The sequence below is a fragment of the Mytilus galloprovincialis genome, chromosome 4 (genome assembly GCF_965363235.1).
Source record: "Mytilus galloprovincialis chromosome 4, xbMytGall1.hap1.1, whole genome shotgun sequence".
NCBI classification, from domain to species: Eukaryota; Metazoa; Mollusca; class Bivalvia; order Mytilida; family Mytilidae; genus Mytilus; species Mytilus galloprovincialis.
In genome coordinates, this window is record NC_134841.1 from 40727584 (window position 1) to 40754810 (window position 27227).

Below are 27227 nucleotides of genomic sequence, written 5' to 3' on the forward strand. Positions count from 1 at the left end.
ACTATGTGTTGGCAAAGTATGAACAAATTCTATCATTTTTGTTTTAGAAACCCCATACCACCTTAATACACTATTATCAGTTAACACAAATGGTCCTTTTCTTGATTTACTAATTTTTTTTTTAAATTTTTGTTGGTGATTTTATATTGGTCCCTCTTTTGGTGTGTATATTTTCCAGCTCGTTCGGTATGCCGATGTCTGCAGTAATGCTGTATATTCAAATGAACGCGCTGATAAATTACCAAGTCAGTGATTTCGTTACAATAGATTATTGAATACATTAAGTCTTTAATTTACAATTTCTTATCATATATTGAATGCTTGTTATTTACAAGTAGTCTAATTAAATAGTCAACTTGAAAATAACTGCTCCAAAAAAGTTATGAGGAGGAAAGATTAAAAATTACACTCCGTACATTTGATGGACACCATCACAAATGGGTTGATGTATACGTTGTGTCTGTGTCTAAACTAACTATAGAACATTTTAAAACGTCTAAGATCGAGATTTACCATTAACGTAGTCTGATCTTTTAAGTACCGACCATGACCTATTCCTGAATATGACTCTTTTGTTGAGTGTGAATTTGCGTTGCTATAAGGCCTTTATTTTTTTTATCCGACATTCATGTATTTTTTTCTATGATTTTTGTATTTGTAATTCTGATCGGATATTGTTAAATGTCTTATCGTTTGTAGTTGTAATTCAACTTTTTTGTTATTTTCTATTCGTATGTAAAAGTAAAGATAATTATTCACCCAGTTTATTTCTAAGATTTTAATTTGAAGCCACGATATGTACACTATCTATTTGTTTTACACTTTGATTTAGAATAAATACCGACATAGCTAGATAATACAATTAATTATGTAACTACTAACACAAATCTTTATTAATATTCTTGTAATTGTTATAAATACATCAAATGACATAGTTACTATCCTGATCTTGAACAGTATCAACATTTTTAGAAATTTACCTGTGACATCACTTTCATGGCGTTGAACCAGTTCGTGGTTCTCTAGTGCTGTTTTGTGTGCTGTCCTTGATGTTTTACGTTTTCGATTTTATTCTGTGTTTAGCATGTCGAAATGTACTATTGTATTGTTTATTTGTGTATTTTCTTTCCTGAATGTTCTTGCATTTATTTATACTATATTCTTGTCATGTAATGGTGTCATTTAAGTGTTATATATAATATTGACATAAAAGTGCGAGGTTTGGCTAGCAACAACACAAGGTTTAGCCTACCATTTTTTTCTTAAAATGTCCTGTACAAAGTCAGGAAAATGGCAGTTGTTATCTTATAGTTCGTTTGTGTGTGTGTGTTTGTGTATGTGTGTGTGTGTGTGTGTGTGTGTATGTGTGTGTGTGTGTGTGTGTGTGTGTGTGTGTGTGTGTGTGTGTTTCTTTGTCGTTTGTTTTTTTTGTTCACCTCAGTGTTTCTGTTGTTTCGTTGTTTTCCTATTGCAGTTGATGTGTTTTCCTCGGTTCTAGTTTGTAACCCAGATATATTTTAGTCCCAATTGATTTATGACTTTCGAACAGCGTTATACTACTAATGCCTTTATTTACCAACCTTTTTTGTTTAGTACCAGAAAGCTATCTGTCAAGAATTACAAATAAAATTTTAACTATATCTTGGATGGGAAACCAGAATAAGTAGACAAAAAATCTAATGATAAGTCCATATGAGAAACGGGGATAGTCGAATTTTAAAGTAAATTAAGGTTTGATTAGTCATAAAATCAGGTTCAATCCAAAATTTTTATAAATATCCAAAAACCAAGTCAGGAATATTACAGTTGTTATCAAATAGTTCGTTTCTATATTCTATGTTTGTGTTTGTTTTTGTTCACTTTAGTGTTTCTGTTGTTCCATTGTTTTTCTCTCATAGTTAATGTGTTTCCCTCAGTTTTAGATTGTAACCTGGCTTTGTTTTCAAATTGATTTATGTCTTATTATACTATTGTTGTCTTTATTTGTTTAGTTAAAGGCGTCATGGGTATATAAATAAGAATTGGAAAATTGCCACTTGAAAGCTTATACCTTTTAAATATTTAAAGGTGCCTAATAAAATTTATATTAAACATGAACTAAAAAAAAAGTAAAATCACAAAAATACTGAACTTAGAGGTAAATCTATTTGGAAAGTCCATAATCAAATGTCAAAACACATTTGATAGTGTATTTAAATGTCTCCCATAATTTGATAAAGTAATAAAGTCCTGGTTTTTGACAACTATTTACAAATTTTGATATGAGAAAATAAATGTACGGGAAATAAGTTTTTACAATTCATAATAAACAAATAATCTTTTAAAACTGAAAAAAGTGAGATAATAATTATATGTAAATGATATTCTTCAAAACTAAGGATTTTCTTGTCCCAGGAATACATTACCTTAGCCGTATTTGGCACAACTTTTTGGAATTTTGGATCCTCTATGCTCTTCAACTTTGTATTGTTTGGCTTTATAACTATTTTGATATGAGCGTCACTGATGAGTCTTATGTAGGCGAAACGCGCGTCTGGCGTACTAAATTATAATACTGGTACCTTTGATAACTATTTCATGACACTATTTCATTACCAGAAACACAATATTATATACAGATGGAATTTTAAGGTAAACTGGATGGCTGGATTATCCCAGAAATTTAGATTTACATTAAAAAAGAAAATTTGATCTAGATGTACAGTAAATGTTCATAGGAATAAGGGGTGTAATACCACTATTGTCTTCTATTATTTTTAGTTAAATCGGCACTTTTGAAATATTGTGCAGAATTTATCTTTGTTTCAAAGAAAGAAATACTTTACACGAGTCAAGTTTTATCATGTCCAGTATTACAGACAAAATTCCACATATTTTTTCATTGCATATATGATGATAACACTCACTTGAAGTTAACCAAAATGACACCCCTTTCTTTTCTGTTTACAATTTTTAGTAACCATGTAACCTCTAGTTTTCGAAATATTTGATTGAAACATCTGAGATATATGTTTATGAATCAAAATTTTGTTACTACATAAAAAATGTAGTATTTTTCACAAAGGCTCAAATTCAATGAAAAACTTTTCGACCCTTTTTCGTATGCAACTGGATGTGACGTACTTTGATTTGATGGTATTACACATAAGACCAATGTGAAGCCTTGTTTTTCAATTAGTATGAAATAAAAAAAAAAACGTCCATCAACAGACATAAACAGATGGCTAAGAGTTTTAGAAATAACAGAAACTCCTAATATGAATAAATAGTATTTCTTTATGTTTGAACGTGCGTGGATTTTAGAAAAGATAACACGAAGTCCTACTAAGATGCGTATCAACTACGTCGTGTTACTGAATCATAATATGCTTTAAGTGGAGAAAGCAATGTTGTTTTCCACAATGAATTCAAATAATTGTTACGATGTTTTGGCGATGAATGAGGTTGATATCGAGAAAGCTGCTTTTAGAGCACTGTTTTGACAATATGAATATCTTCGAATGTCGTTCGGATTATGCAATGCGACTGCAACTTTCCAGCGTTTGGTGCAAAATAAGTTTCCAGACGAGATTTTAACGGTTTTTTTTTTCAGTCCTCTAAAATGACATAATTATATACTCAGAAATCACAGAGTCCGTTTGATGTTGTTTTGTTTGTCTTCTCGCCGTCTTTTGTGTCTTTGCTATGGTGTTGTCACTATTTGACTTATGAGTTTTAAACAAAATTTCATTATGAAATTTCACCTATAATAAGTAAAACGAAATGATGGCTGACTTTAAATAAAAACATTTTTTAAATAAATAGATCGTGAATAAACAGTATTTAAATACCTTGTTATTATTTATGATAAAATATTGAAAGATGTATACCTAGAAAAAAATGACATAAAACAGGTAACCTTTTTGGTAACAATTGAAATCTATCCAATTTGATAAAGCATAAAACAATTATTATCTATAATAGCTGGTAATGAAGTAAAGAAAACACCCGAAAGAAAAAAACCAACTAAAAAGCCATAACTTCAAATCAACACGCATTTTTTAGTGTAAAAAAGGAAGCTTCATACATCAAAACATGTATTGAATAACAATAGTTTTTGGGCCGATAGTGTAATACTAGTTTACAGCTACTGATTTTTACAGAACTTTTAATAAAGCCGTTTATTTCTAGTTTGAACTGTTTTATATTTGTCAATATTTTGTGTTCTTTTGTAGCTTGCTATGCGAGATCGGTCTTGCTCTTTGATGACGATCTTTGATGTAGAAAGATATATTTTTAATATTTCTTTCGTCGAGTTAAATAAAAAGGGAGAAGAGTTTTCTTTTCATTAGTATTTCATAATTTAAAATTATCGCCAATTCTTATAATTGATCATGCGATTTGAAGTCGCAGCGAGATTGCTCGTAGGTGTAACGAGAACAACCTAACCAATCTATATTTCCGTGAATTATGTTATCAGTTAGTTTCTCAGAGACCGACAAAGATTACTTAATACAGGAAGTGGTTAATGAAAGATAAGGTATGTGGATAAGTTGATTTATGTGAGTTTTTATCTATTTTATAGATATTCCCAACTAGTTTTATCTTGTATTTTGATGATAGACAGTTTTATGTGTGTCGTGTCTATATTGTCAAATCAGAATACGTACGTGAAACCAGAAACAACAATTCGAGCCGAAGCCAACATTGAAACTAAATGTAGATAAAGTTTTAGAATTTATAAAATTCATTTATGGTTAAAGGCTTTGTTTTTAAGTGTTAGATTATTTTTCGCTTCATCGACTTTGCTGAGGGGAAACTATTTGGTATTCGGAGTATAAAGGAGGTACAAGAGGTGTTTTTCTGTAACTGAAGCATATCTATTTTCATTTGTTGATGTACATATTTAATTGTTTTCAACGGACTATATTTTCAAGTTTGTACACACCGATTTCCTGCATTTCGTTTACTTCTCATTTCTACCCGCATTTGAGCAGCAATAATGTTTATAATCAGTTCTTACAAGCTTGGATATTCATTTCAGTATCCTTTTCCTTCATAATTTCACGTGGTAGTTCCCTTGTTGTGTCTCATTTTTGGTATTTTATAATTAGCCTTAAGTATTAAAAGGTCCATTGTTGTACAATATTTATTGGGTCTAATGATTAATTTATTTTCGGGATCAGCTTCAATTTTCATTGACAATTATTGTTACTATTTAATGGTATTGTGCACATTTGCAATTGTTCAAGTTTGTAAATGAAGTATTCATTTGTAAATCCTTGACATTATACACATTGTGTGTGATTTAAATGCTACACTATAATACATTAAAATATAAAGTTTCATATTTGGGAGGGTCTGCATCGGGTTTAAAGAATACCGAATTATGGAACAAAAATAGAATTTGGAAAAAAACAGATCCAAAATATAAACAAGAGAAAATGACGAGGTTCAAAAATTTAAAGAGTAATGGATAAAAATTATGCAATAGAGAAAAATGACATACATATTGAAGTAACCCACCCAAACTTATGTATTTATCCTAATTTTCTTATTTTTTTAGATCTGACATTGCCTTCCTTATAATCTTTGAATAAATATTTGAACGTTCAACAGTCGATTCATCAAACGACTGGTTTTATCTTTTAGCTACTCCTGATCATACAAGAATGGTAGGTATTTTACTTTACTATACCTATATTTTGTTTATAAGGTTCTTACATTGTTAAATCACATATTAATCACTCTGTATGTCTCTCTAGCTTTCCAACTGTCTGTTCCTCGGCACTTATGTATTGCAAGATAAGTTGAGATTGTATACACTGCTTTATAACTTTTTTGCAGGGTTAACAATTATACAAGAAATATTCCCACAGCACAATTTTGAAAAAAAAATATTCTCTTGTGCTAGATTTTCAACAAATATTGACAAAGATGTTAATACATCATATTATTCAAAAAGTATTGTGAAACATTTTATTTGTAGTGAAGGTTTGGTCGTATAAACTTAGTAATTGATCATTATTTTTTTCAGTAGTTTTATCTCATATGGTAAGGCAGGATTGTTTAAGGAGTAAATCAACTTTAACAGTAATCCACCAAAACATACTACATCATATTCGAATTCATGCTTAAAATGAAAGAAAAAAATAGTCCTTTAAATTTGACAGGACATTTTCTCTGAAATTCGTTCAAAAATATCTTGGGTGGTTCAAAGCACCAGTCTATTTTTATTTTACTGTTCCTATAACATATTTTGAAAACTCGAGATGACATCGTTACTATAGCTTGGAATAATAATAATATGTCTTCGGGTAAAGAAAATACTAGTATGTACAGTTAATATAGAAGCTTAGCCTAGTTGAAGACAAGGATGACACGCTTACTGCTTAACATCTGGTGATAGTTGTTTTCTTATACGCAATAAAATTTCATGTGACATCCCATTGCAAAAGATGCATAAGTCACTAAGTGCGTTTCCATTTATATTTTATGACGATGCAATGATGCAAAATATTGTGGAATCAACTAGAACAAAGTTGAAAATGCCTGAATTGAGAATGGAAGGAATTGTTCATACAACCATCATAACACATATGCTTCTGACTCTGGACATAAATAATGTATGATATATTGATATATTGCTTTCTTTAAAAAAAAATGTGTATGGATGGAACCGTCTATGTTCGGACTGTTCCGTAGTTGTTGATTACCTGTACACATCAATAAAATACTGAGTTGTTGGCAAAGTTACTGAACTGTAAGTGAATTGTCTGAGCAGCATTGAATTTGCCGTAGTGGATAATTCTGAAGGAATTGAACATACAATATTAAAATTACTGTTTCACTTTAGAATTCATTTACAAGTGAAAGTTTTCAGGAGAAATTTTATAACGATTGTTCTAGAACAGTGCTCTTGACAGTTCATAGCAAATAATTATTAAGAGAGGTTATAATGGATTTAAAGTCACATTGTAAGGAATTAAAGCTATTTTAATGAATTTACTTGACTAGCAACGAGAAAAATGCGATCCTTGCGCTTGAGTAATCAAATGAACTCTATATTGTTTGATACCATCGACAAAAAAACTGAGAATCAAACAAGTATTGCCTTCCCGCGCTTAAACACTGAACTATAAACACATTATGTGTGGTTTGCACACTGTCATAAGTGGAGTGGGATTCTGTGAAACAACTTCCATATATATATATAAACAATATTTGGCGAAATACTTGTAGACTTTGTTATCACTTCTTTACTGTGAAATCTTCATTTGACGTGTCATTCTATATAACTGTGTTCCCACTCAATCGATTCATTATTCGAAAATGTATGAAACCTATATATTTGGGTTCAAGTTTCTGAAACATCAGACTGCCTTATAGAACTCTAGTTAATATAACGTTATTTTGCAATATAATGCAGTGCATATATCTAAATATTATTAGGGGAGAAATATAATCAACAAATCAATCATCAGATTACAAACAAAACCAGAGGGAATCTTAGAAACTCCAAAAGGAGTAGGACTGGTCTTTTCTGTCATATAACTCTTCTCAGAACATGAAGTACAATTAAAATTCAGGACAATGTTCTTATCTAAGCAAATAAAAAAAGCGTTTTGAACAGAGCTTCGACATTAGAACATTTCTGCGTTCAGCTCTGACAATGATATCTCATAAGAGTAAAACATATCATGATGGCGTTCGTAATTCAAAATATAACTTTATAACTTCTGTTCCTCCATTTTAGCATTTACTATAACAAGGAACTATAAATATTAAATTTTGGATGTATAAATACTTGAGTCACTTAAAGGAGCACTAGCTGCAAGATATATGAAAAAGTCTTAAATATTATTGGTATTTTCTAATCATTAATGAAAATGAAATAGTGAAATAATAATTCGCTTTGAGCAGCCAGAAGTATGGTTCAATTTTGTCAAAATAAGCTAAGAAAAATTGATGATCAACTTTTGTAAGTGAATAATTCGACCTCATTGAAACCGTATTCATATGAACTTCAGTTTCACTCCTTAGCTAAAGATGAATAACGCACAATTGTGCGTGTCATGTTATCTAAAGCAAAAACATGTTATCTAAAGCAAAAAAATGTCAACATTAAAAGTGAAACAAAGGTAAATAATTTGACTGACTGATTCGATCCACAAAAATCAATCTTATACAGGTATAAACAACGATTAAAATATAGTTTTAATCTATAATACGAAACTAAACAGACCTAGAAAAATCCTCACATTTCGCTATCATCTTTTTTATCTATATTCATCATTTTATGCTAATATCCCTTATATGGCCTTCGGAGGTCTATTGAGGTCAACCCGATAGTTACTTAGGTTGAATCTAGACTAAAATAGACACGAAACAAAGTAACATAATATTCAGCCGATGCCCTGTCAATTGTTCGTTTTAGAGCGTTTTATAATTTGGATAAATGTTTTACATGGTTATGAATTAAATATCAGAATTTGATTCAAATCGGTGAACATGAATTTGACAGCCAGTGCCCCTTTAAGGTAGATCATAAGTAAATATTTTTTGAGACAGAATTTTCTTATACTTGGCCAAAATGAAGATTTTACTATGCTCTTTTCAAAAATATAATAAAAAGTATGGGTCACCGTGCTATTTTTCAAGCTATATGTCGTTGAAAATTGCCTAAATTTGGTTAGATTGTTCATGGAAAAACACATTTGTGTGCATAAAAAAAATTCTATGAGATAGAATTTTGAAATAAATTGTGAAAAGATAGTTTTTGTAATATATTTTAAGAAAATAGAAAGAAAAAATGGTGTCACCGCACTTCTTTTCTTGCTAAAAGTAAAAAGAAAAAATTTCCCTATCAGTCCAGTATACATTTTTTACTAAAAGAGTTATCTTCCCTTAAATGGCCCATTTGAAAAAAAAGATTCTAAAAACAAAAAAAAATGATATTTGTTTAAATATTTTTAATTATACAAAAAAGTACCAAGTTTTCTTTAAATCATTAAACAGTCTAACCTTTAAATTGCAAATCTGTCTCAAAATTTGCAGATTTAGGCAAATAACTAGACCGACTTTTTACTGTGATTGTACAATCCAAGATGGCAGTATACCATGTATCACTTGTAACATTAATACAGACAACACAAGAAAACACTAACAATACAAAACACTTAAAACAACCGAAGAACAACACAAACCCAACCAAAAATAAAAACAAAAATTTAGGCGAGGGCCTGTGTAGCAAGTTCATCTACAAATAGAGGAACAAGTTGAAAAGAAGGGAGATCACTTAAGGTAATCTGTTTCTTGGGTTAAACAATCTTTTCAAAGTCTGGTAGACAGTTGATTTATAAATAAGACTATATCAATGATAAGTCATGTCTACACAGAACAACTGGATTTGTGAATTTATAATACTTTATTACATCTTTGGAAATGTTACTTTAAATTGTGTTTTATTTTCTTAGTTAAACTAATTTTGTTGTTGAATGGAGACTAATGAATTCGTAGTAAAGGTGAATTCTTTTCTGGTCTCATCTCAAAAAGACATTCAATCAATATGTATGTAAAATTAAAAAAAAAAAAAGAAGATAAATCTGACAGCAGAAAACATTACAAAATCCCTTGATAATTGATACTGGTTGGATCCAAACTTTGTATATTGGCTTTTAGGTGGTTCCGTTTACCAAAATGTGTTTTGAAGACAAATACAGCTACAAATACAGCCACTGCACTTTATAAAAAAAGAAACAGAAAATTAATGTGTCAACAAGTACGCTTGAAATTATTTTAGGTATTCGTACTGTTAAGATCACAGTGATGCAAAGATAATTTTGATAAAGGTTCATGAGAGTATTTTTATAACCAGTCATTAGGCAATGAAATGCATGAATACCAATGCTATCTTATTTTCCTGTTCCTGTTCATCTACTACATATTATTCTACCTATTCATAGTTTTAGTCTCATTTTTATATCGTTGAAATTGGTTCCCAGTTTACCTTCTAGGGTTTTACTTCCGAACAGTTTATTTTGACGATCATACTTAATTGTTTTAATGTTAAACATAAATATTCAATGTATTTTTTCATGTCTCATTAATGTTTTGTATTCTTTCAGATTAAATGGCCAACTAATATGAGAGAAAAGTTCCTGGAGAGGGTTTATAAAGAAAAGTGTACATTTCAGCTCGACCCGAGGAGGTCAAAGATATAGAAAATAAAACATTTCAAATCCTACGTGATATTCTAGACAATGTTGGCAGAGCAAATCCTGCTTTTAAAATAGGGGAAATTATTAAATCTGGGAGTTTTTATGAAGGTACCAAAGTCGGGCCTCCAGATGAGTTTGATTTTATGATTATCTTTGAAAATCTGTCAAAGAATGAAACCATAGAATTACAAAAGGGATGTACACCGTGGTTCCAAAAGATCAAAATTTTCGATGCTGATGTAAAGACCATCTATAATAAATATCTAACACTTAACAAGGAATTTATCGGGGAAAAATCGAAGATCGTATATGATTTTTGGAAACAACTTTTGTCCGTATTAAAAGTGAAACCATTTTCAATCGAAACAAGAAAAGGGAAGATAACAGTCTTTCCTCATCACAAGCAAGAGTTACTTTTAAAGTATGTCGGTTCATGGATCTTATCACCCTCGGACACATCACCTGGTCTCGTACCAAAGGATTCAATAGAACTTGGAATAGATTTAATGCCAGCTTTTAAACACCAAAACGTGACAACTGTCATGTCATATTCTGGGTTCCCTAAACAATTTCAAGGCGATTTCCAAGAAACTGGAAGCCAAATCATTGCCAAAGCCTGTCATAAAGATCATTACCCAGACCCACCATGTTGGTTTTTAACACTTGCTGCTATTGAGTTAAAAACAATGCAAAACATGGATGAAAAACACAAGAAAGCTTACAAAAGTTCTTAAATCGTTGGTGATTGGGGAAATAAATTACCCTGGAAAGTGTATCAGTTTATCATCCTACAAGCTAAAAACGGCCTTAATGTTCCATGTTCATGGAGACATACAATGCTCTAGTACACATTTTGGCGATTGCATTGAAATATACTCAGTTATCTGGGAAGTATTTTTTTTAACTTGATGAATCCATGTTTTTTTGCCCGAGATATGGAAACGTGGGGAATTCATTTTGAAACTCCTGGTTTTAATTGGGATTTTGATCGTCAACTTACTGTTATAGGGGACAAGATTGGAGGCGGGGATGTCTTATTTGCCTTATTGTGGATTTATTTCTGGTATAAATCAAATGAAGCCGCAAAATCCGAATTGGCAAAGGAGTCTTGTGTAAACGAGCATTATTCAAAAATCACACTCAGAGATTTTGACTTTTCAAGGCTTCTGTGCGTTTTTTCTCAGGGGAATACTATAGTTTAGGCAAGGTATGGAAGGTTCAGCTGAAGAGAAGTACTTATGCCACATCTTGTTATATCTATATATGATTTACTTCAGAAAACCGCGGAAATGATATTGATAACAAAAATAAGAGGTGCTGAAAAATGAGAAAGTTTCAATCAAATTGTTTTCTAAGGATAAGTAGGTGCTTCGGATACAAAATAGGTAATACCAATGAAAAGTGATAGCAAGGTAAATTATTTGTACAGAAACCCCAAAACATTAATTGGAAGAAAAAAACAAGAGTGGACACGCTGAAGTATAGCGCCTTCTTTATTTCATATAATTTCTTTTAGTTATATAGTCCTAAAGATTAAGTTTTTGTACAAGTATCACATCAAATTAATAGTACTAGTTTTGATAATCAATGTAAAAGAGGGACGAAAGATACAAAAGGGACAGTGAAACTCATAAATTGAAAATTAAACTGACTACGTCATGGCTAAAAACGAAGAAGACAAACAGCCAAACAATAGTACACATGACACAACATAGAAAACTACAGAATAAACAACACGAACCCCACCAAAAACTAGGGGTGATCGCATGTGCTCCGGAACGGTAAGCAGATCCTGCTCCACATGTGGCACCCGTCGTGATGCTTATGTGATAACAAATCCGGTAAATAGTCTAATTCGGTAGGTCACATTCATCAAAGGGAAGGGGATTGTAGTTACGACGCAAGGAACATATCCGATATCTTTTGTGAAATGGTTATTCCATAACTATCAACCAACTCGTGTTGGCGTCCGTAAAATTTACGAAGGGATGATTCCAACTTCATCATTTCGAACTCTTGGTTTAATAGCTTCCTTGTGAACAGCAACCCACTATCAAGAAAATCATGATAGGAAATGCAAGCACGGAAATATCGTATCAATTGGGAGATATATACCCCGTATGCAGGTGCTGCTGGAATGTTGCTACTTAAAAATGGAAAGTTCACAATTGGAAAGCTGAAATCATCTCTTTTGTCGTAAAGTTTTGTTTTCAACAGACCCTCATTGTCAATTTCTAAATTTAAGTCAAGATATGAGTCCGACTTAACTGTATCTGTAGTATCCTGTATCTCTAGCTCGATGGGATAGATACAAGTAATATAAGCCCGTCAAGAGAAAGAAAGGTACACCGTACAATCATTTCAAGCACCAAATGCAGTTGATCTGTTGCTCTCAGGACATAATGAACTGATCCAAATAAACGTCGTAATCAAAAATGAACTATGAAAATTATGTCCAGATCCTACAGACATGTACTGCTTACAATCATTAAATATATCAAATACAGTTGACCTAATTGCTTATAGGAATAGGAGAAGAGAATTAACCAGGTAAACTAAACTATGACCTATGAACAATACAAGGTCAAGGTCAGATAAACACTATCAGACAGACGTGTACACCATGCAATCTTTCCATACAACAAACATAGTTGACCTAATGTTCATAGTATCGCAGAAAGGGAACTTACTACTGAAAATTATCAATAACAAATGAATCATGAAATGAAATTATGGTAGACATGTACAGCTTACAATTATTCCATACAACACACGTTCTAGACCTATTGTTTACAGTGTAAAAAAAACCCCAACCAAAACACTAAAACTTAACATTCTTCTGTGAAAATCAAGTTACGGTCCGACTAAACATGTACATTTTTTTACATACAATACATATAGTTTACCTACTGATTACATTATCTAGTTATCTTGAAAAGAATTTATTTTTCAAGTTACCAGTTTTATGATTAATAACAGATTACAGTAAATGAGGAAAGATCTTCTTTTGTATCATTTAAAAGTTTAAATGAAAATAACTGTTAAAATCAATGTTTTAATTCATTTTGATGGATTAGCAAGACAGTTCACGACTATAATTAATTATAGTTATAGAAATAAGAAGATGTGGCATTATTGCCAATAAGACAACACTCCAACAGAGTTCAAATGACACAACTATAGTTCATCGTACAGCCTTCAACAATGAGCAAAACATCATATCGCATAGCCAGTCATAAAGGGCCACGAAATGACAAATGTAAAACAAACAAAAAACTATTAGCCTGTACAATTTATATGAGTTTGTCTGTCACTCTGGTATATTTCGTCCCTCTTTTATAATGAAGAAAAACAAATATGATATACAGCAGCAAACAACAACCTCAGGAAAATAAAATGTTAAAACACTACTTTCCATCACCTCTGGTTGAAACTGACAAGCAGTTATGTCTGATTCCATTATTAAGATTATGCTCTTCTGTATCATGTTAAAGAAATTCTACGAAACGCATATTGACGATGTTTATGGTGCACATAAAACTACACAATGAATGGTCTCAATGTCGAGAAAATATCAGGCTGTTAATATACTCCAGCGTTTGAAAAAAGTTGCTTAACCATTACAGTCAGACTTTCAACTATGTGTTTATACTGTTTTTCACCATAATTCTTATACGTAACAAAATTGTCTTTCAGAAAAAACATTCTCTCAGCCATGTGTGCAGAATCACAGTGACTACACATGTTTGTCATTTTTGTAATGATGTCTAAAATGCAAACAAGGAAATTCGTCATTTCAAAGCATTTCAAAGAATGTCTCAATAAGACTGTTTTGATTAAATATGATGTAAAGTCTCTCGAGACTTCTTCCCCATCTCGCAGAACGATATATTTCATAAGTCTATAACATTTTCTGTGGTGCAATGATAAGGATTTCATGCGCTTGACTTCTGTTAGAGTAAATGCAAACTTAAAGCATAGATCATCATGGTAACCAACTGTCGTCGGCAAAACAAAACAGGAATAATCATCTTCAAGCTGGTCAAAATACTGAAAAAAATTTCTATCCACGTGATGAGAAATGTGAATAGCTAGCACTATGTCTATGGAAATCCTTAATTTCTGTGATGTAAGTGAACTTTTGGGTGTCCATTCCATTAGTAATTTTAAAGCCTGCCCATTATGTCTTGTCTCATCAGTAAAAAATGACAATGTTCCAGTATTTTTTTCAATAGTTTTGCATACAATCTTTGAAATTGCTGACTGTACTAAACCAGCTTTATAAATATACTTCAGAAAATCTGTATAAATAAATCGATCATGTGATATAAAGAACCTGTTGAATGTTTTCACCAAAGTCGGGTCTTTTACCTGAAGGTGGGCATGTTTGAAAGCATGGTCACCCCTTATGTGGTATTTTTTACAGTCTTTTTCATTGTCGATAAAAATAATATCCAAAGCACCTGGTACAGACAATTTTTTTAATACAACAAGAAAGTCAAATTCGCTAGGCTCTATTATACGCGTTTCTTCCGCCATACTACCAACAAGGTATTTCTGTGAAACCTCAAACACTCTTCGACTATCATCATAATCATCATAATCACTAAACTTTGAGATGATTCTCTCAATCATGTCCTCCACAGAAAGTTTTATATCATCTATCTCCTCTGCAGATCGAGAGAACACAAGTTCCTTGTCATGAAAATCAAGTAAATGTTTGTTTATCTTACTACTTCATCGTAATTTAAAGTTTTAATCATCTGTTCTAGTTCATTGATATGCTGACTCATGGTGACGGTTTTTTTCAACGTAATATATACTGCGAATATCTTTTGGTTTGTGGTTATGGATACTTTTTCAAACAAAAGTCTTCACTTAAAGGTATCATATGACATTTGTTTACATATCAATCTATGATTGTTGATTACAAAATTCTAACATTTTTCTTTGGTATTTGATTTAGCCGTTAAATATAATTGTTGATTACAAAATTCTAACATTTTTCTTTGGTATTTGATTTAGCCGTTAAATATAATTTTATGACAATACGGCGTGCAGAACTCACTTTTTCCTTGGTAAAAATTAAAATCACAAAAAAACTGAACTCCGAAAAAAATTCCAGACGGAAAGTCCCTTATCATAAGCAAAATCAAAAGCTCAAACACATATTACAAATGAACAACTGTCATATTCTTAACTTGGTAAAGGCATATTCATGTGTAAAAATGGTGGATTAAACCTGGTTTTATAGCTAGCTAAACCTCTCACTTGTATGATAGTCTCATCGAATTTCATTAAGTTGACAACGATGTGTGAACACAACGAATAGACATAATAGGTAAAAATGTCAAAAATAGAAGTACAGCTGGAAACACAAATATGTAACAAAGAAGCATAAAAAACATATAGATTAAGCATATTAGCAAAAATGAAAAACGAGGATACCACAATTTACGATAGCACAACAACATAATGACGGATGCATAAGTACAGAGCCACGTCATAATTTGTAACAAAAAAAACACAAATTCTAATGCAACAACATTTGAAACTTTCATTTTGATTGATCTTGATTGGATAACGTCACTTATTGACAATTGATGCTATGAGACGTACGCGCAAGCACAGACGGCAAATACAATGTTTAACGTTATTTTCTGTCGGTTTCATTAACATGGAGATAACAATATTGTATGTTAAGCTCGGACGGCATCAATTGGGGATTTGATGGTCGCAAATACCCGCTTACTGTCTCCGCTAACGCGTCGCAAGTAAACTTAATTTGCGACCATCAAATCCCCAATTGATGCCATCGGAGCTTAAAAAATACAATATAGTTATCTCCTAAATAGCATGTAGACAAAAGCACATTGGCAAAAATAAAAGACAAGAATACAATAAGTATCGTAGAACAATAAAACAATGACGGGATGTGTAAGTACAGAGCCACGTCACATGTATCAAAGAAACACAAAAAGGCATATAGACAAATATAAAAAAAAAAAAGGATGTGGTATGATTGCCAATGAGACACCTCTCCACAAGACCCCATCATGACACAGAAATTAACAACTATAGGCCACCGTACGGCCTTCAACGATGAGCAAAGCCCATATACCGCATAGTCAGCTATAAAAGGCCCCGAAATGACAATGTTAAACAATTCAAAAGAGAAAAACTAACGGCCTTATTTGTGTATTTATATTAGTTAAAATGAAAGACAAGAATACAAACATTATCATCGAACAATAACACAATGACGGAACAAATAAGTACAGAGTCACGTATAATAGATACTACCAGAAGTCCATTATTGATATTTCGAACAATTTCCAAGAATTTAAAAAAAAAAGGCTTGTTCTAAAACAAAGTATATATTTTATAATAACAAAGCATATTTAGTTATGTTTTTTATTATTAAGAAGAAAAATCGATATGGTTTCTCCTTACCTATGCATATAATTCGATCATATGAAGAAATTTAAAATTCATTTAAAAAAAACTGTATATCTTTGTCTTTTGCACGTTTTATAACTTGAGTGAACTTCTGCCATGATATATTCCCTTTTACTCTGAACCTGATCATATGAAACATCAAATTTCCACTGGATTCTGTGATTTTGCCTTGCTGTGCCATGCTAAGAGAGATATGATAACGTCACAAAGTATCATTGTGTTTGTTTCGCTTGACCTTTTGATATCACTCAACACTCACTTTTCCATTTTGGCGTCAGATATCTTCTATTATAACGTCAACATTTTACGGGAACTTGTGCGATGTCCTATATAATATATGTTTATTGAATAAATGCACATTTTTACCCATATGGGTTGAAGGCATACATACATCAATTTAATAATTTTACAATACATCATACATAAAACAACAAAACAGTATATACATATATGTATCCATCATGCAGTTGTTGAGTCCACCCTCCTCAGTGACCATGACTTTTTAACAAATGGAGCAGCATACTGCATAATTGACGGACACGAAACACATAAAACCAATTTATCCAAATTATTCATATTATCTTTATCGGAATAGATATTTCTAACTTTCTGCAAAAATACATGAATCGTCTGCAAAATTCAATGACAGACCGGTTTAATTACTTGAAAAAAAAACAGAAAAGGTTTCTTCTCGATTTTAAGAATGCTCTAGAAAATATTTTTAACGCAATTGAAGAAAAAAACAAACGATAAAAAAATCCAAAATTTATTCTAAATGTTAAACTCAATTATTACCATATTTCCAATGAAGAAATTTTATAATTATTACCATATTTCCAATGAAGAAATTTTATTCTTATTTCATCCAATGCACCCACTAACAAAAACACAAGACGTCTGAAAGAGTCCAATACGATCAGCATCGGAAAAACCAATGTTTATATGGGAAGAATGGGCAGAGCAAATGTGATGGAACCGATTCACGAAAAAAAAAATTGAATCGTATGACTGCTTTACAGGGCAGTATGTCGACCCTTGCTGTACATGCAAAAGGTCTGAATCAGAACTTAGTTTTGTCAATCAAGAACTTGATAGTGAATGGAAGATGATTCAAATGATGGACGATAGCAAACGAAAGGAAAATATTTTTAGGGAGGAGGAGCTCACAAACATGTTCCAGAAGCAACCTTAGAAATCAAAGAATCAAATTCCCGTTAAACTACCATCACAGTTAGCTTACAAGGATAACAAACGAAAAAAATATATAAAAAGAAAGGAGACGCGTGCATTCGTGTTGCTTAAACAAACTCAGAAATCAAAAAAGTACTATCACAGTTAGCTTACAAGAAAATGGACGAATCCTCCACTAAACTGAAACTTCCACCACTGTTACCAAATTAAATATAAAACATATTAATGAACGGGTGTTGCTAAACGGCGGAAACGGAAAACGGAAACAGAAAGAATTATCATCTTTTATTTTTGGTTATTTTATTTACATAGACATGTCTTATATAGAATTATACATGCATGTTCACAAGAAAAAAACAGAGGAATGAATTTAAAATAAAAGATTTTAAAGCATGAAGTATTGAAATAATTACCAGGAGATGATGTTATTGAAATATTTGATATTAAAGTCATGTGTACGTCGTTCGTGCGATTCAGGGTAGTCTGTTCGACTTTTCTTTAAAAAAAAAAGTTTGATCAATGTCAATAAGATAGCAACCCAACAACACAAAAAAATCAATATAGGCCTAAAAAAGATTGACATTGGCCTCGATTCTATAAATAGGAAGTCAAGTAATAAACTTTTGGGGAAACCCTCTGCATCATTTTTTCTTTTTTCTTTCTTAATTGCCTTGAATCAAGATGAGTGTTGTGGTGTAACTTGTTGTGTTGTTCTGCATTGCAGATTTTCGTTGTATCTTTTCTTGAATAATGGAAAGAAAACGTAAAAGAAACCTAATAGGACGATGGTGTATGGACAAAATCCGATATGGAAACCAGGGAACTAGAATAGAAACTTGTATATACTTTAATTTTATGAAAAAAATTGACAAAATCTCTATAAAGAAAAATACTAAGCCTTTCTCACCCTTTTACAATACTCAAGGATTTGTATAGTAAATCCTTGCAATACTGAAGTGTTTGGTATTTACATATGAAAAGCATTATATCTCCGAATTGATGTGCAAAAAGTGGCGAACAATTAGTAGCCTACAATTTGATATATACGATTTGCACAGTGTCCTTACCAAGTTAGTCGTAGTCATGTCCTAAGGTTTTCAAAATCAAATTGTCTACGCTGCTTCAAATATTATGCCGCTTAAGTCTCCTCTGAAATTCAATTCCTCTCAATTTTGCATAGTCAGCTATAAAACCCAAAATGAAAATTTAAAACAATTCAAACGAGAAAACTAACGGCCTTATTTATGTACACAAAAAAAATGAACGAAAAACAAATATGTAACATAAACAAACGACAACCACTGAATTACAGGCAACTGACTTGTGAAAGGCACATCCATACATAATGTGGCGGGGTTAAACATGTTAGCAGGATCCATACCCTCCCCCTAAACTGGGACAGTGGTATAACATTACACCATAAGAACGAACTTACTATAAAAATCCGTTGACAAGGCGTAACTCCTCAGATGGACACAAATACAAGTGGACGTGACCGGGTACTTGTACATCCCAATAACAAAAAGACACTAGGTACAGATCTGAGAGTACTAGCAGTTAACTGACAGCTATTTCAAAGCCACTAACAACTAATAAAAGAATCGTGCATCTAAGACGTAAAGCATTTATGATATTATAATACTAGTAATCTAGACGGTTACACATTATGTTGGTCTATATTAATATATGCTGCAGCATCTGGCAGAGAATGCATGTTTGAGATACTTAATTTGCGGAAATGCACAAATGTCTCCTGTTGTCCATTCATCAGGTATCAAGGTGGTATTGATGATTGTTGAAAAGTTGATGAATAATAATATGATAGTTACTAATTCATTTAATAATTTTTAGGTCTATTTTTTTTTACATTCTATGGCCTATTTCTTCTGACCCAAATGTTATTGAACATATGTCTTTAAGTGAGTCGCCTGATAGTTTTGGTTTAACTTTGCAACAATTACCATTGGTGTATCTAATTTAAAATCTGTGTTGGATAACCCTGCCTGTCAGCCAAGTTAGCCGACATGGCTTAAATTAAAACACAGGGATAAAATGCAAGTTCTGTCTACTAAGAAGCGCTATGAATAACGGAAACCTGATGTGAAAAACATGTCTAAACTGACATCGGACTCGGACTTCTTTTAAAATGAGTTTTACTGTGTGTATGCTTCATATGTGTTTCTTTATTCTACATTGGCTAGAGGTATAGGGGGAGAGTTGGGATCTCACAAAACATGTTTAACCCCGCCGCATTTTTGCGCCTGTGTGACGTCCATTTTCACTGAACTAGCACACAATTTTATTTAGGGGCCAGCTGATACCACCTCCGGGTGCGGGATTTTTTCACTGCGTTGAAGACCCATTGATGGCCTTTGGATGTTGTCTGCACTTTCGTAGGGTTGTTGCCTCTTTGACATATTCCCCGTTTTCATTCTCAATTGTATTAGAATGTTCAGCTATACCTAATGTCCAGTCACGTAAAAACAGTCAAATGATTTCTTACAGGAGTTATAGACCTTAAATGACGAATTTTCTCACTTGCATGTTCGCCTGTTATATTGAAATATATGGTAAATAAATACAACTTTTAATATAAAAAAATTAACAGCAAGACAAGATCTGTTGATTTTCATAGTTCTTTCTTTCCTCACTTAAATTCCGCCTAGGTAAAAGTTTCTTTCCGTTTCCGTTTCCGCCGTTTAGCAACACCCATTAATGAACCATTCTCCAATCAACTGAAACTACCACCACTGTTACCAAATTAAATATAAAACATATTAATGAACCATTCTCCAATCAACTGAAACTACCACCACTGTTACCAAATTAAATATAAAACATATTAATGAACCATTCTCCAATCAACTGAAACTACCACCATTGTTACCAAACAAAAATATGAAATACGCAGACGAATCTTACTCTGCTCCTCTTACATTCCCAAAGCATTATGAACAAGAAAATAAAATTCTGCTCGGTACCTCGGAAACTACCACGGTGACCGTTGTTCCCGGATCGATAGCAAAACTGCAAGAAAGACAAATCCTTCACTAATAGGTCTGTAACTCAACAAATCCCTGAACTTTTAAAGATGTTGTCACACAACATAAAAAGGACTTTAATCATAAATAAAGTCAGGGACGAACAAGAAGAGAAAAAAAAACAGAGCCTTGTCATTGAAATCAGGGCACAAACAAGTATCGCGACCGACTGGTGAGACATCAGCTTCTTGTAAAATTTTAAACGTAGGATCAGAATAAGCTTTGGATATGATAAGTTGGAACAATGTGCCCCGTGAAAGAAATTATCGATATTCCAGGCTACACAAGACATCGGGTACAGATTGTTTTATACCTAGGGGTTCAGGTGATAAAGTCAGTAAAATCATTTATGAACAAATTCTTTAACACAAAAATATAAAATACGAAAGTCGGGAAGTAAATAGAAAGAGAAAAATCATTTAGCTTCCCAGAATTCAATCAACATCATACTACTTTGGATAAAGAAGTCTATGATAAATATGCGAGTGTGGACATTTTTAAAAATCTTTACGACCATCATTCTAGAACTGTTTAAGGCTTAGGTAGTACCGTTAACGATTTTCAAGATACGACAATACAAACTGATATGCAAGTTATAAAAATCGGCTCTGAAAGAGAAATTAAGACACGATTTCTGTCTTATCAGCTAAAACACCCAAACCAAAGACACCAAATTTCAGACTGAATTAAGCCAACAGGAAAAATATATGATTATGATAAAATACATGAATCATTTACCAGGTGCAATGCTATTCGGATTATATTCTGTCAAAAGAAGATGTGTGATACAAAAAAGTTTGACTAGCCTACGAGAAACAGTTGTGTTTTAAGGATTTATCTCTTTTTGTACATGTCAATTGCCATGTAATAAGGAATTTTCATAATCTATTTGAAGCAAGAAATAATGACAAAAATGGCTGAAACTAAGAGGAAGGACCAAATATATGAATGGAAAGCATATATAATCCTGGTATCTTTGATAACTATATATAGTGTGATGCGAATAAAACAACCCATTAACTTTAAATTTTCAGCAAGAAACAATGAAAGAACAAATATAATGCCTGTTTGACTATAACAGAGTGATAACTTAAAAGAATATAAAAAAAAGATTAATAGCATAGAATTGCCAGAAACATAATTTCTGTATTCCTTGAGTGGTAACTTAAAACCAAGCACCTTGTCATAATTTACATTTTTATTATTTGGTATTGGTTGCAAATATACTAGCCAATAGACAATGACCCATAAATTGCAATATTTTTGGTTCCGGGTTAATAGTGCTAGTTGAAAGATTGGTGTGTTTTAGATTAGTATTTGCAATTGAAAATAGAGGACATATATGTTATAACAACAACATAGACCCTTGTAGTTTTTGTATACTACTGTTTTTACTGTATATGAGTAGCAACTAAATAAACCTGTATGATATTATTTTCTTTGTTTATATTCAACAAGATCATTTTCTATTAATTATAATAAAAAAAAAAGAAGACTGTGGTATGATTGCCAATGAGACAATTCTCCACAACTAGTTGGATCAGTGGAGTAACTAGCAAATAACTTATCTACGGGTGTTTTATGAACCGCCAAAGGCTAATAGAAGCGCTAAACTAAATGATAAAAACCTTTTAACTGAATTATTATTTTTGAAGAGCAACATGTTGAGTTCTAGGGGCGAAAATTAATAGAGGGACATCCAAACTCACAGATGGAAAATAAACTGACAACGCCATGGGTAAAAAAGAAAAGACAAACCGACAAATAAAAACAACAGAAGACACAACATAGAAAATAAAGACTAATCAACATGAACCCCACCAAAACTGGGTGTGATCTCAGGTGCCCAAGAAGGGTAATCAGATCCTGCTCCACATGTGACACCCGTCGTTTTGCTCATGTTATTACAAACCCGGTAAATAGTCTAAACCGGTCGATCACAATTGTGAAACGGGAACGGGACTGTAGTAACGACATACAGAAAATATCCGATATCATCTGTAGAACGGTTATTCCGTAACGGGCAACCAACTTTGTACTTCGTAATTTGCGATGGGATTATTTCAACTTCAGCATTTGGAAGGCTTGGAACTCTATAATAAATTCTTTATTTAAAGAGGGTAACTCAATTAGAAATAGTCTAATTTTCATTGAGGCCCTCAAACAAAATACATGCATACAGTTAACATTCATACATTCATACATTAATTTACAATATATATTACTTGTATATACACAATTCAATCATTGAAATATACAAAGGGTAATAAATGACAATATTTGATATAGTTTTGTTAAAGGAAAACAAATTAGTTGACTTGCATATAATTTTCAAGAAAATGATTATAACTATGTTTCTTGAATAATTCCACATTAGGACATTTTTTTATTTCGAGTGGTAAATTATTCCATACTTTGGTTGCAGAATAATGAAAAGATTTTTTATAAAAATTTGTATTTGGTCTTGGAACAAAAAGATCATTATTAGAGACAGATCGTAAGTTGTGGCGTTGCACATCATCAATATTTAGTATTGCTAAGTAATCAGGTGTTAGCCCATTTACAATTTTATACATTAGAATTGATTGTTGGTATTTTATTCTTTTGGTAAAAGATAGCCATTTTAAAGAAGAAAACATGAAATTAGATGGAATAGAAATATCGCATTCCAGTATAATTCTTGCTACTCTTTTTTGAAGTTTTATGATTCTATCTGAATCTTTTTGTAATAAATTTCCCCAAACTGAACTACAATAGTCTATATATGGTAGAATATATGCATTATAAAATAGTTGCCTTGTGTGTATTGGCAAATATACTTTAATTTTATATAAAAGTGATACTTTAGATGAGATAATTTTACATATACGATCAACATGATCTTCCCAGCTTAAATTTTCATCAATGTCTATTCCAAGTAATTTGAAAGAATGGACATTCTCAATACATGTTTCGTTGACGGTAATACATAATTCTGATAGTTGTTTAAGTTTTTGTTTTGAACCCAATTTCATACACTTAGTTTTTTGTGCATTGATTTTCATACTGTTATTGTTACACCAAGATTGTATAGCATTTAAATCATTTTGCAATATGCTGTTTATTTTTTCAATGTTTTTATCATGAAAATGCAATGTTGAATCATCAGCATATAAATCCATATTGGATTGTTTAACATGAAGTGGTAAATCATTTATATATATTAAAAATAACAGCGTACCTAAAATAGAACCTTGAGGCACTCCATACTTTACAAACGATTTATCAGATTTAATGTTAGCGTATTGGACTTCTTGTTGTCTGTCAGACAAATACGATTTTATCCAATCTATCATATGTTTTCCGATATGATAAAATTTTAACTTTTCTAGAAGTATGGCATGGTTTATAAGGTCAAAAGCCTTACTGAAATCTAAAAACACTGTACCAACTATTTCTCCATTATCTAAATATTTTAACCATTCGTCAATTAGTTTAGTTAGCGCTGTTTGGCAGGAATGACCTTGTCTGAAACCTGACTGGGCGATATGTAACAATTTTTTATTGTTAAGGAATTCATATAACTGTGTACATACATGTCTTTCGAAAATTTTAGATATGGTATTCAAAATAGAAATTGGACGATAATTTGAGGGAATATCTCTTGGTCCTCCTTTATGTATAGCAATTACTCTTGCAAGTTTTAATTTTTGCGGAAAACGATTTGAAGTTATACTTTTGTTTATTAAAAAAGTTAGTGATGGGGATATTATTTCTGCACTTAGCTTTAAAAATTTGGGACTTATTCCATCTAAACCTGCGGATTTATTAATATTAAGATGTTTTAGTTGAGAACACACCTCTCCAATGGAAATGAGTTTTAAATGAAAATTTTCAGTTTTCTTTAATTTTTCACTAGTAAAATTTTGTAGCATAGAAAAATCCATATCTGAAGTATTATTTCCAATAAGTTTTTCAGCTACGGATGAAAAATGAACATTAAGAGTATTTACAATATTTTGGTTGTTATAAACCGTTTGATTTTCATACTGCATTTTAGGTGGAAAAATATTATCCTCTTTTGGATTTAACTCTTTAATATGATTCCAAAGTTCTTTACTATTTTTGGAACTAGTTATGGCGTTTTGGTAATATTCCTTTTTTGCATTAAATATTAACGACGTTGTTTTATTACGCCACTTTTTAAAGTTTATCCAATCTTTTTTTGAATGATACATATTCCTATATTGAATGGAGTTTTTAATTTCTTCATTAAACCATTCGGCTTGTTTAAATGTTTTTACTCTTTTATTTTCATTGGTGCATGCTTGTTTATAACTTGATTAAAAAGTTCATACCATTTGTCGACAGCAATATCAATATCATCTTCCATTTCAACAATATGAAAAGGGGTTTGATGTAAGTCTGTACAAAAGGCATCTTCATTAAATTTTTTGAAACACCTATACTTTATTTCGATATGATTTTCTTTTTTTATCTTTATATTGATTTTTCTATTTAAGCATACAGGATAATGGTCACTTAAAGCATATGAAGGTACATGACAATGGACAATATTTTCAGGATTAGTAGTGTAAATATGATCAATTAGAGTTTCAGATTTGTCACAAATACGTGTTGCAGTGCAAATTTGTTGTTGAAGATTAAAATTGTTTATGAAATTGATCCATTTTTTATTCTCAATTTTAATCAAGTCAATATTAAAGTCCCCCATTAAAATTATCTCTTTGTTTTCTGAAAGAGCTGCATTAAATTCTTCCTCAAAAAGATCTATCCAGGACTGAGGGGAATTTGGTGGTCTATAAATAGTACAAATGAAGAAAGGTTTAGATTTTGGAAATTCTACCTCTAACCATAAAGTTTCTAATGTATTAATGGATAAATCAGAACGATTTTTAACTGCAATAGAATCTTTGACATAAACCAATAGGCCACCACCATCCTTACACTGACGATCTTTTCTGAAAATTTTGTATCCCGGCACTTTACATTGTTCATTGTTAATGTCAGGTTTTAAGAATGTTTCAACTAATCCAAATAAATCTAAATATTTGTTATTTATAGTAATTATATTTTTTAACTCGTCAAATTTAGATAAAATATGTCTAACATTAAGGCATACAGCATTAAAACCTTTACATTTTAGATTAAGACAGTTTTTTTGATAATGTTTGTTTCTATTACAATTAGGTTTTGAGCTGAGGCTATTAGCATATTTACCATTTTCTGATTTTTGACAATTTTCTGTAGAACTTTGGTTTTTAAAATTCTCAGCTACAGACATACATTTTTGAGTACATATACATTTTGATGTATTACAATTTGGACATAAATTAAGAAGTATATCGAAATTGTTATGAAGTAGTAATGATTTACTATGATTTGATACTTTGTCTACAAATTGAAATACATCAGATTTATCCTAAAGTGTGTGACAGTCTTTACAATGATGACCATAAAAGCCACAATTAAAGCAGATACCATTGAATGTATTTGCAATGGTTTGTCTTTTACCATGCTGTTCATTACTTTCATTATTGGACTGAGAAATAGTTGTTTGGTTGAAAATGTTTACAACTTTGTTTATGTTTCTAAGTAAAAGAATTGTACCCTGATTAGTGAGGTGTATTCCATCACGGTGGTAGTAAGAAGAAACGAGATCGCCGCCTCTGGAGACAAATGCATCTGTTTGTTTGATGATTTTTAACTTATGTTCAGTAGAAACCCTGTGTAATATTGCATTATAAATTTCTGTATCAACATTCCGTCTTGGACAAATCTCAGATACAGCAATGTTTATGCCTGGGTTTATCGATTTGACAGTTTTTATCATATCATCATATTTTTCTTTGAAAGCTTCTGGATGTATCCTTGACGAGGCATCATTTCCACCAACAACTAAAATAATACTTTTGTAATGTTGTATATTAGATTTTTTAATCTTTTCTGTTAATGTTGGTACTGTTGCGCCTCTATTTGTTCGTATGTGAACATCTTTTCCAACTTTGTTTGCATCGATGCCTTTAATTATGGAACTTCCTATTATCAATGTTTTTTCTTTCCGTTCGTCTGGAAATATTTGAGAGTTTCTTATTGTTGTATGTGATTGATCTATATATGTCTTTGATGTACTGGCTGTGTTGCAGTTAACACTACGATAATCTATATTTTCATTTGATTTTTCCACTTCAAAGTTTTTGGCGTTGTACTGTGTACGGCTTGGTAAATCTTTTACTCTATCGGCGAGGCTTTGTATTTTGTTATGAACGTGACTAAAATTTTTGTCCTGGTCAACTTTAACCAACTTGACACTGTTTTCAATGTCATATAAATGTTG

The 27227-nt window shown here is 31.6% G+C and overlaps 1 long non-coding RNA gene across 1 annotated transcript; it reads left to right on the forward strand.

The window, feature by feature from the left end:
• The first annotated feature begins 5160 nt into the window (after positions 1-5160).
• LOC143070597 (uncharacterized) lies at positions 5161-10833 on the forward strand. Its single transcript, XR_012976590.1, has 2 exons — positions 5161-5654; positions 10107-10833. It is a non-coding gene; the product is annotated as an uncharacterized LOC143070597 (long non-coding RNA).
• The last annotated feature ends 16394 nt before the right edge of the window (positions 10834-27227 follow it).